This window comes from Centruroides sculpturatus, unplaced genomic scaffold, assembly GCF_000671375.1.
Source record: "Centruroides sculpturatus isolate CEXI.00-Female unplaced genomic scaffold, Cexi_2.0 scaffold468, whole genome shotgun sequence".
NCBI classification, from domain to species: Eukaryota; Metazoa; Arthropoda; class Arachnida; order Scorpiones; family Buthidae; genus Centruroides; species Centruroides sculpturatus.
Window position 1 is genome coordinate 500,563 of NW_019384707.1, and position 13,082 is coordinate 513,644.

Sequence of the window (13,082 nt, forward strand, 5' to 3'; positions counted from 1 at the left end):
GTACGAGTCACTTAGATTTTACAAATACGTGTGCCGGGCTGTGAACGGCTCACGTATTTGTAAAATCTAAGTGACTCGTACAACATGGAATTCATATAAAACGGAATTATTAACAGTGTTATAGGGGGGTCGACTGTATTCCCGTCAATGTCCGTTGTTTAGAGGTTTTACTTGTATTTATAATAAATAACTAATATATTTTTTTCTCCTGTAATTCCTAAATTAGTAAAATTAACTTTATTAATTTATTATAAATGTTTTTTTTATAATAAATTACTGTTTAATAACAATAATTTATTATTATTCAAGGAGTTAAATTGATGGCTTTTCCTTTTAAAGATAATTAATTTTTATTTTTATAATTTATTACGTTAAAATTTTGTCAGGTAGAGAGCATTAATCCTTAACCTTTTCCATATTGAACATTGAAAATATTAAGATATTTTCTGGTTATAATTAATATTAAAAATATATTTATAACGAAATGAGTAGTAATAAATTGCTTCTTAGTAAAATAACATTCAAAATGTTTGTTATAATTTACCTAAGGGCCCTAAATATAATTCACTATAACGACTTTAGTGTATATAATTCATTATAACAAGATAAATATTCCAACTAAAGCGAATAATAATGAAATATATGGGAATAATTCACTAAAACGAGGTCATGTTCAACATACAAAATTAAAGGAATAAATAACTCTGCTCGTAATTCACTAAAACGAGGTTGTATTCATTAAATAGGGTTGAAATAAACTCGTTTAAAGAGGTTACTAACCGTTATAAAATTCGATTTTAAATAAATTTCATAAATAAGCGAGAGTTTCTAACCCTTTTATAACGATCTTAACACGTTTCTAAGCGTTAAAAACAAAAAAAAAATAATAATAACTCTAGATAATGCATTTTCGTCACGGCTTTGCTATCTTAAATTACTTAACTTCCTTTTATTTTTATTTTAAACAATATGGGAACAAAGTAGAAAAATAGATATAAGATAAAGCAGGATTATTATTGTTAAAAATCTAAAAATAATAATAATTTTTAGAGGGGTAAAAAAAAAATACCCCGACTAAACAATGTACAAGAGATAACAAGGTTACTGTAGCTAACAATAAGAGGAGAAAAAATGAGCGTGTCATCTGTACAATCTCCAATAGAACGACAACATATTTTTTATATATATTTTTTTTTTATTATTTTTTTAACAGGGAAAATGCCACAGAACTACTTTTATACGTCATTATCATTAATTTCCACACTACAGAACTTAACACTACAGCTGGTGTTCTTTACACAGTAACTAGTGTATTCTTATTGATCCGTTACATTCTTGTACACTAGATTAGTAAATTACGTTGTGTTTATCTTCCTCGATTCTAGTGTATGAACAGCAAACTGTATAAGAATCACTTTCAGTCTCGTTTAATATAAAATAAAATAATAATAGTAATAATTAAATAATAAGAAAAAAAGGCCCAAATTGAGTGCTTTCTGCGAGTCATTCTTCTTTCTATAATAGGCAAATGTAAAAAGAAAAAAAAAACAAATTGTAAATGCAGTAAGGAAGAAAATTAGGCAAAAGTTGGCAAATTTTAAAAAATTTAAGCAAAAGCGGGTAATTTTCGTGCAATAATCTGTTTAAAAATTCAAGTAAAAATGGGTAATTTCTGTGCAATAATCTCTTTAAAAATTCAAGCAAAAATGGGTCATTTTTGTGCAATAATCTCTTTAAAAATTCAAGCAAAAAGGGGTAACTTTTGTGCAATAATTTCTTTAAAAATTCAAGCAAAAACGGGTAATTTTCGTGCAATAATTTCTTTAAAAATTCAAGCAAAAATGGGTAATTTTCGTGCAATAATTTTTAAAATCCTAAGCAAAAAGCGACAGTTCTCACGAAATAATTAAAAAGTTCAAATAAAAATAGGCAATGCCCATGCAATAATAATAATAATAATAATAATAATAATAATATACAATAAATGAATCGCCGTACAATAACAATAAAAACTCGAGCAAAAATAGATAATTCTCGTATAATAGATAATAGTTAATTCTCGTGTAATGCATGAGTAATAAAATAAAATAAATATTGAAAGAAACTAGGCGCGGAACAATGCTTGTAAGTTCAGAAAAAAGTATTCAGTGTAAACCCATCGGTTAACATAAGAACGAGTCTCACGAGTGTAGATATCGGATAATAAATTGTTCCCGTGTTACATGTTTTGTTTGTGATTTATTCTAATTTTTATCTGGGATATTTCTGTTTCTTGTATAACAATGACAACTCAATTTTAAGAAATTTATTGTACATTGAAAAGAAAGGTAAAAGTTCAAATGATTATTTTCAATAGCCTTAATTTGGGAATATTTTTTTCTTTTGTCAATTGTTTATAACAATTGTGTGTAGTGGAATATATCAATATATCTGTACTTATAACAGATAAATTTTAAAACAGATTAACACAATATTTAGATATAATTCGACATCACGTGAAAATTACCTTTGACCTTTGACTTCTGTAGTGCTCTGTAATGCTCTCTACAGAACAAAAATAAAAGTAAAGTCTCTTCTATAGGCCTTATGTTGAGCTTCATCACATACATTCAGAATTCGAATGCTTCTTGACACATTTTTACCCTCTACGGATGAGGATGTGTCAGGAATATGGGTGGCTAACATTCTTTATGGATGGGTAGCACTTACTATAGGTGGCAATTACTCTCCATGAATAGCTAGAACTCTCTATGGTTGGCTAGCACTCTCCATGGATGGTTAGCATGCTCTATGGGTGGCTAGCACTCATAGAGATTTATCATTTATGTTAAAATCTAACAATTTTCATGATTTATTGTATCTAATTTTTTTTAATTTTGTATTATTTCTTACAAAAATTTGAACGAATTCGCGTAAACGTAAGGCTTTCCATCTTCCTTGCAGACTGGAAGCCAGAGTGTTTATTAACATTTCCTTACAAATTTCAATTAAAAATGGGGTAGAAATGTTATTCTTCACAAATTTCATTATTTTAAGATATAAAATAAAGTCTTTTAGTAATGTTTTTCTTAATTTTTAATATATAAGAGGCCTCAAAGATAAGCAGCTTGGGCCCCTTTGCAGGGGCGCCGCTAGCTGTTTGAACGCCCGTGTGCAATACCGATTATGCCGCCCCCTGTTTAACTACGATTACCTATGTTGAGCTTGCCAGAAAGGCTCTTTGCCGCCCCCCGGACGTGCCGCCCGCGTGCGGTGCACGCCTTGCACGCCCGTTTACGGCGGCCCTGCCCCTTTGCACCTCCAAGTAGCTTGACAGTAAGTTGAAAATTTCACTTCAGCTGCTTTATAGATTCGTCACGAAGTTGACATTTCACTTTCTAAATAATTATTAACGACACATTCCTTTACAGTAACAATCATAAAACATATTTATTAATGTTTCGAGTAACCATTTTTCTTTACATTCCACCTAATAACGTTATCAATCGTGTAAGTTCCATTAAAAGTTTTTCATACGCTCCCTTAGCACCAATTCCTTTTTTTAGTATTAAACGTGACTGTCATACTTCACGCAAACTACTTTAGTAATAATGAAATATGTAATAGGCTTTGTTAGCATGAGTTTCTTTCGTGTCATTAGAACAGTAATGCAAATCTTTAGATTCCATTTTGATATTTTTCTTGTTAAATATTTAAATGCTACCATAGTAACAATATTAATGTCGTAAGATATATTAACTATAAGTATGGGTGTCAGTGTGTGTATGTGTAGGAGTACGATTTTGTTCACCCAATTTGAAGCTTAATAACTCCTTCATTTTTTGTCGAAAATTTCTGAAATTTTGCAAGGAAATTTGTGCATTAGAGGCGTGTATACTGTTAAATTTTGGCGGTTAAAGGTCAACGGGTTGAGGAGATAGAGAGGGGGGATCACGTATCACATCTCGAGTGGGATGGCTTGACTTAATGAAGATTTTACTTATTATTATCATTTAAAATTTTTAAATAAAACTCCTTTCTACTCTTAAGCTTTTTGGCATTTATAATAATTAATAATATAAAAAAGTTTATAAAGTAAAATTTATATAACAGATGGAGCCGCACGCAAGTTTAACTTTGTTGCCGGGAAAGTTACGCAACTCATTTGCTGCATTTTTTTAATGTATTTATTTTATTAATTTAGTTAATTTCTAGTCTATATATATATGTGTTATCTGAAGGTAGTAGAAGTAGCTCAGTATAATAAATAGAACCTAAAGAAATATTTTAATATAGAAACTTATACTTTTAGCAATGCAAATAAACCATTTAAAATTGAAATTTTTAAAATATTTACTTTAAATTTTTTTATTAAAACAAAAAAAAATTTATTTTACTTCTTCGAATTTTTTTTGAATTATTTTTTTTAATAAAAATTTACATACGAATTTTCTTTAAAACAAAAATTTAATTTTTTATCTTCTAAAACTTTATTTTTGCATTTTACTTTTTAAATTCTTGACTTAAAAATAATAAAAAAAATGCAAAACTTAGTTTCGATTCCAGTCGTCTAGCAACCGTTTCAAAAACTGCACGTGAATAAACGTCAGATAATCGTGACGACGACAGCGCCAAAACACGTTCTAGCGACAATCGAGGAAATTGATACAAGTCATTTACTTCGCATTTAATCAGCCGATTTCATAATCGCATCACGAAATCGCGTGTACAGTAAATTAAACGTGATAAATCTGTTAAATTACGGTTAAAGTCATGAAATATTTTCGTAAACTTTCAATTAAAAATGAAAGAATATCTTAATACAAGCATTAAAAAATTATTATTATTATTATTATTATTTGTTTTTCCTACGAGGAGACGAAGATTAATTCGAGCCATTTAAATTAAGTGTGAAGCATTATGACATTTTGTAATTAAGTTTAATTTAATTATCGCTCATTAAGCCATTCCGATTCTTAAATTCAATGGAATTAAACACTTCATTCATTACAAATTGGTTTAACAAATAGATTTACAATAATTTACAAGGTTATTTTGTTTAAAAGATGGCGGAAGTTTGAATGGTTTTTTGGGAATTTCCATTGCAAAATGTTTTGTAAAATGATCAAAATATCTTGTAAAAATTGTAAAATTCTTTTTAAAAAAATACTTTGTTTCTTTACAAATATTGAAAATTTCCACGAAAATCTCAGTCGAAATTCTTTCAGATCCTGTTAATACGTTTCCTGAAGCCTGAAATCAAGCAGAAAAGATTAAAAATATGCAAAATTTTAAAGAAAAATATTTATATATTTAAAAAGAATTATGTTTAGAATAGTTGGAACTTTAAGTATATTTTAATAAATTATTAAAAAAAATTTATAATAAATATATTTTTATATGGGATTTATATAATCAATCAATCTGTATTGACGTATGAGAAATCCTGGCTTATCTGGGGAAAGTATATACAAAATGCAGAAGATTTATATAGAATTTAACAAAATACAGTAGGGATTTATAAGAATAGGATTTATATAATAGATTATTATATAAATTCTTATACGAGGCACGTGTAGGAATTGCGTTTCGATTGGCTAGAAAGGAATAGAAACTTACTTTCTGTGAACTTACGTTTATTGTTATAGGAAAATACATAGTTATGGCTATTTTTCAACATATTCACCTTTGAAATTCGGTCATTTGTCAAAGCTTTTGCAAATCCTCGTCAAAGAGGTCTCCGACCAACTTACAGACTCACCTTGTACGGTTGTCTGCAGCTCTTCGTTGCTATGGAGCAACAATAAACGACGAAAGTTATTGTTATGTTCCGAAAGAATTACGACGAACTGTTGGAAACAAAACAAACGTGACCTCCCGACCTCTGGATTATTTTTACTTCAGGACAATGCGCTGTCAGTACACCCGCAGCAACCCACCACTGAATGGTTAAAAAACTACTGAACACGATAGTTGGCCGTGGGTTCGAGTCCGACTAATAAGTTGACTGCGTGAAGTTTTCCATGTTTCTTCGCCTGTCTAGCACTCAAATAGGGGCCAGCTTTCCATAATCCGCGTACCTAGAACCTAAATAGGAGCCAATTTCCCACAAAAGTTTTTCCGGGAGGCATCGTGCCCTAGCAGATCGACAATGCATTGCGTTGCCTTCTACCACCAATCCGATTCAATCCACCCGCAGCACACAGGAATTAATTAAAAAAAAAAAAAATTCAAGTAGGAAATCTTTGAACACCTGCCATATAGTCTCGTCTAACACATGCCAACTTCCACCTGTTTTTGCATTTGAAAAAGTTTAAAGGGGGGTTGGAAGGAGACTTCTATACGAAGGTTTGAAATAACTTATCTGTCTCTACGACAAATGACTGAACTTCAAAGATAAATATATTGAAAAATAGCTGCAATTATGTATTTTCCTATGACAATAAACTGCAAGTTTTTGTTCCTTTCTAGCCAACAAAACTTAATATCTGGACGTGCTACGTATTAATAATATTATATTATATCATAATATAACAATAAATAATATCAAACCTCGATATAACACTCCCAAATAGCGTGTCGTCGTCTTAAAGCGCTAATAAACGAACGGATATTCCCCATAAATATTAAACATACATTCTCAACATTCATGTACGATTTTGCATTGCAAACGACATCCTCGCCACCAAATGACATGATTTTAAAACTTTCCAAACTCAAACTTACGTGTAGACTACATAATTCTTATTGTTTGAGTTTCATTGTATTATTAATTTGCATATCTTGATGAATAGGATTAACATATATATCTAAATATAAAATATATTTAAATATATATTGTTCGTATATATTTAATCGTTATGTCCGGCCTTAACTTTCCATATCTGTTCTCGATTTTAGTGGTGTTGTTCCCCTGTACATCATACTTCTCCTGGTAACAAGCGAGTCGTGCCGGTTATATAACTCCGTTGTTGAGAAAATTTTGGATTGAAATCACGTGACTTCCGGTCCAGCCAGAAGTTAATCGGGGCCTCAGGCCCTAAGCTTTCCATATCTGGTCTCGTTTTCCGTCTATCTAACTTTGTTCTCGTTAACGGACAGACAGACAGAATGTATAGGTGAATTGCAGCCCAAAAATTTTGAATTTTATTGTAGAAAATTTTAAAAATCGTCTTAACATATATTTAAAGCGGATTTATTTTTAAAATATTAAAAAAAACAGCAATCAGAAGTTGAAAAGTAATGAATTTTCAAGTAAATTTTATTAAAAAGATAAAAGAAATTTTAATATCATTAAAACTTTTTAAAATTATTTACTTTAATTTAATAACTTTAAATTATTTATTTTGTTAGAAAATCTTTTTCATAGAATTCTTAGAGAATCTCTTTAAATTATTTCCTTTAATTCAATAGCTTTAACTTATTTATTTTGTTAGGATCCTTTTTAGAATCCTTAAAAGAAATTTTTTTCTTTAAAATTATTCCCTTTAATTTAATAGATTCGACTTTATTTATTTTGTTAGAATCTTTAAATATTTTTAACTAAATACTATTAAAAAAAATAACTTTATATTAATTTAATACATTCTGTATACAGTTAAACCTGTGTAACACGGAATTATTTATTTGCTGTCGTTTCCTGTTTACGCAGGTTTACTTTGTATTTACACAATAAAAGCGATACAAAGTTCCTAAACAACAGGAAATAATTTAAAAAAAAATTAAATATGATATAAAAAAAAAAGATGGAGAACATCGCCTGCCCCTTTAAATTACACTTCACCGCATGGTTTATGGATATTGCAGGTAATTTAATCAGTTACAAGGCAATTAATCAATTACGTTATTAATCTGGGTCACAGATAATTAATAGCTTTATAATTATTTTTCAATCTATTAAAATCAATTACAATTTAATATAACATCGATTTTAATATAACGAAAAAAGAGTATTTAAAGCTAATGATGATGATGAAATTTTAAAGATTCGTCGACGTAAGTTAAAGAATTGATTATTGTAATTAACTAATTTATAAAATATATTTATATATTAAAATGTAATTAAAACGAATATATTAAGATATCTCGACAATTAGATACCATACAGAAACATTCGAACTCATTTACGATGTTAAACTTACTTGGCAGTGGCTGATAATTCTAGTGAATTAAATCAATTAAAGACAGTATTTATCACATGGTATCGTGGTATAATTAAAGGAGGCAAGCTGAACGAATTGTTGGCGAAGATTACTTTATAAAATATTCAGCAAACAGTAGTTAAGAGAAAGGAAAAAAAGCAAAAATAATATTCTCCCCCCCAACAAAGAGTTGCATAACTTTCCCGGCAAGGGTTTAAATTGTGTGTGTGTGTCTCCATCTGTTATAAAAAGTTTTAATTAAATATCACAGTAGTAATTATTATAAAATGGCAAAAAGCTTAATTTTGAGGATATATAAAAAAAAAAAAAAACTTTATTAAATCCGATATCATTCGAGATGTGACAAGTGAACTTGCTCTATCACCTCACCTAGTTGACCTTTAAACGCCAAAATTTAACAGTATTAACGTCTTTAATATATAAACATCCTCACAAAATTTCAGAAATTTTCGACAAAAAATGAAGGAGTTATTAAGCTTTAAAGTGGGTAAATAAAATCGTATTCCTACATACGCTAGCACTCATACAAACAGGAAAACAACGAATTTTTTTAGTATTTCGGCACGTTTTATAGACCCCGAGTTGAAAAATTTTAAATCTAGAGGGTTATTTTTTGACGATTTCCATACTTTCCTTCCGTTATATATAACAGAAGCAAAGTAAGAAACAAAAAGATTTCTGATAATCATCATTTTGATAATTGTTTTTCGATATGTAAGTCCGTAAATCTCCTCCTTTCTCTTTAAAAAAATTTAGAAAGTATTTTTATAATAAAAAGTAAATATTCTGTTTGCATCGAGACAATAATTCTATCGAAAAAAAAGAAAAAAAATGTAATAAAATAATAATACCCTGGCAAACAGGAGTATAATTGTTTTATTTTATTATTATTTTCTTCGGAACTTAACCTCTTTACAATACCATTAATATAAATCAAACATAACAAAGAGATCAAACATCCTTTCTTTTTCTGAGAGGAAGTTATCCTTGTGGTGAAAGGCAGCAATTATCTAGGATTTTATTAAATATCCTTGCTTAAAGAAGAAAAAAAAAGGGAAGAAGAAAGAGGATTAATCGGATTAAATTACATCATTATCCAGTAGGAATTAAGGAGGTGGGTTTTTTTAATCTTAAATTTAATGGAGTTGTTGCTATTAAAAACCATAAATTATTTCGGTTCATTTAGTTTAATATATCATAATTAAGATTATAATCTTGGATTATCTCGACTTTTTTTTTCTTTGGCCTTTTCTGGAAATATTTCTGAAGAATTTCTGCAGGAAATTTTTAAGATTTACAGAATGTTGCTATCAGTCTATAAAATATCTCTGCAAATCTTTAGAAATCTAAAGAGCTGTTTCTTGTCATAAATTTTTCTCGGTTCTAAAAAAAATATTTTTAAAAAAATATATTATAATGTAGATAATTTATAACTGAATTTAAAATGGAAATTAAGTTTTAATTTTGTGTCAATCTGTTTTTCACGTGTGTAACACTAGTTTACCTTAGATACTGAAGAAAATCCGAAAATAAGAGAAACTGGTCCCTATGCACTTATTAGACACGTGAAAGAAATCCAGAGATAACAACTGAATGTCGACTAGTTTCCTTATTTCCGGTGTTTAAAACACCCGAATAGGGACCATTTTTCTTTATTTCCAGATTTTCTTTGCGTGTTTAGACACGTGAAGAAAACACTGGAAACTCCACGCGGTTAGCCCGTTGGTGAGGTGCGAACCCGCGACCAATGCTCGGTGGTTTCGTCCACTCGGTGGTAAATGATGGGTACAGTGTGATTCAAGTTTCCATACAGAACTCACGTTTGAAGGGGTGCACTTGTGATGCACATGCACAAACAACGAACACGTTAACACGGCTTTACCACTAGTGGGAGGAATGCATTTTTATATGCATTCAATTAAATGGCACTCATATAAATTATATAAGTGGCTGTATAATAAACCCTTTGTCCACGTTTGATGATTTTCGAATCTTCTGTATATCTATAGTATAAAACATCCCATAAAAAGAGTAATTTTAATATAAAAATAATGGAAACTGAATCTTCTTTAATCATTAACTTTAATCTAAGTTTAAATCAATACAATATAATATATAGGACTGTTATAATGTAATTTTAGTTTCTTCAAAACTTAATGACCGACTCCCTCTATCTTTAACTTCCAAAATTTAATAGCATCAACATCCTTAATATACAAACCTCCCTGCAAAATTTCAAAAATTTTTGGCAAATGGACCAAGAGTTATTAAACTTCAAAGACAGTGAGCAAAGTCGTGCAACTACACACATTCATACATATAGAAAAAAAAACCCACATGTATAGGAGTCAATTTTCCCATATTTCCGGGCTTTCTTCACGTGTCTAACATCCTATAGGAGCCAGTTTTCCATAGATAATCCTACCAGGAGACATCCCTATTGACAGATGTCCACGTATTGCATTGACGTACTCTAACCGAATCAAATCACCCTTGTAGTTTAAACAATTACTTATTAAATGTAAAGTTATTATTATAAAATAAAATATAAATATACATAAATTAATAAAATTCCATTTAATTTTACATACAGTTTACAATCGTATTACAAGAAAAAAAAAAGACATCAGCGGTTGCTCTTTCCTGCGAGAGAGAGATTGACATAAATCAAAACAGTTTATAATGTATGACACATACTTTGATAAACTGAATATAATAACAAAATTTTCTTCAATCCATTCAAAATTCAGATTTATGTCAATAGAAAAAAAAAATTAAAAAAAAATTGAAACAGCTGCCATTTTAGTTACGTCAAGAAATAATATTGTAGTATGTATGACGAAATATACAGGAAATTCAAATTTTCTTCAAATCTGTTCGGAAGTCGGATTTATGTCAATATAAAGAATTGAAAAATCTGTAAAATTTTCTTTTTACTCCACATCTATTCATTTTACTTATTAATTTAAGAATTTAATAAATTTTTTCTTTTTTTCAAATTTTGGGGAATATTTGTGGCTATATTCTGAGTTTAATCTGATCACTTCTATATTAAAACATTAAATTTCTTTGATATTTAGATTCACAATTAGGATATAACCTGAAAAATTCCAGCTCCTCGTACAGACAGACAGACATATCAACAGATAATTAACTTTAACTCGTTATAGTCAGTGCATCGAAAGAATAGACACGAATCAGCCTGAGCTGGAAAGGTCTATGTCGGATGAAAGGGATGGAAGAGACTTGTGGGAATTGACATATGGATCACAGTAATAAAATTTGTAAAAGAAAGGAAGTAACAATAATATTATTTATTATAAAGATAGCATAAAAACGTTTTAAAATTGTAAAAAAAAAAAAAAAAAGAAATGGCCGAATGTTTCAACTCCCGCACGTCTCCTTCCATCCGACATAGATCCTTCCAGCTCAGGCTGACTCATGTCTACTCTTTCGATAATGAGTTAAAGTTAATTATCCGTTGGTATGTCTGTCCGTCTATATCAGGAGCTGGAATTTTTCGGGTTATATTCTAATTGTAAAGCTAAGTATTGGAGAACTTTAAATGTTTTAATATAGAAGTGATTAGATTAAGCTCAGAATTTTTAACGATTTTTTTTGGCAATTACTGGATGATTTATAAAATTTACTGAAATTTAATTTAAACGGTCGAATCTCCAATAACCTCCACCTGTAAACAGCGGCCATTTTTATGCTACTGTCAGTGGTCGTTGTTAGGGGAGGGGTTTGAATGTATTATAAAAAAAGAAGTAAAAAGTAATTTTTTTAGATTACATTTTTACATATTGTTTTTTTATATCCCCTGAAAGATTGTAAGAATTATAAATTATATTAAAATATAAAATAATATCGCGTTTGCATTAAAAAAAAAATGTAAAATATTTTTCAATCTTCATTTCAATTTTAAGACTTGAGTATATATATATTTATTTATTTATTTAAATAAAATATATATGGATGAATTTAAAATTATATATTCTAGATTTTTATATATATATATTTTTTATATTCGTAAGAAGAAATTGCATCTTCTGTAATTTCATCATGAAAATATTACTTCAAAATGAAAAAAAATTCACTTGTTGATTCATTTATTTTTATGAAAAGTGATATTTTTGACATTTAAATGTTTTATTTTTTTAATATAAAATATATGGTATTAAATAAATTTAATTAAAATTCGGTTTACATTTAAGTTGGTCCATAAATCTGATCGAGACAACTGAAGATTTGTAGCAATGTATTATGAATTGTTTATTGAGCAATAAAAAAAATACACTGAAACGGTTAACTGACTTTTGAGCCAACCTGTATGGTGTAATAAGGATGTTCAAAAGATTGCCATATGACTCGTAATTAAGGTATGCTTCGAATAGGAAGAAACGTAGAGTTATCCGGAATTTCTTCACGTTAGTAGCACCTAAATAGGGGCCAGTTTCCTATAAAAAGTCTAACCGGGAGGCATCCCTCGGAGCGTATCGCGTGCCCTATGCAAACACGATATCTAGAATGCCTTTAAACTCAATTTATATTGCAATAATATTAAAAATTGTCACTTTTGCAATGAAACAATAGCAATAACAATATCACTTAACATTGGGATAAATTCAAAATTTTTTCGAATTTATTTGTAGAAAATTTGATTAAAGCCCTGTGTGGATTTTTCATCTAGATATAGGCCGAAATTTCTATCATATATAGTCAAACCTCCGAACGACGGCCACTGACGGTGACATAAAAATGGCCGTTGTTAGGGGGTTATTGCCTTATGGCACCATCAATTGTGACTTTATGCAACATTGCTAAGCATAGGACTAGCAAATGATTAGATTTTGCAGAGGTATGGTTTTAGCACCATTGATTTGTACAGGGCCCGAATTAGGATCGGCCTTTTCATTGACGTAAGAGAGATCGTCACTT

General features: G+C 29.3%; 1 protein-coding gene across 1 annotated transcript in view; it reads left to right on the top strand.

Annotated features, from left to right (window-relative positions):
- The window catches only part of LOC111627696, a 32,093-nt gene that overhangs the window by 10,979 nt on the left and 8,032 nt on the right, over positions 1-13,082 (top strand). The gene's annotated exons all lie outside the window — the stretch shown is intronic.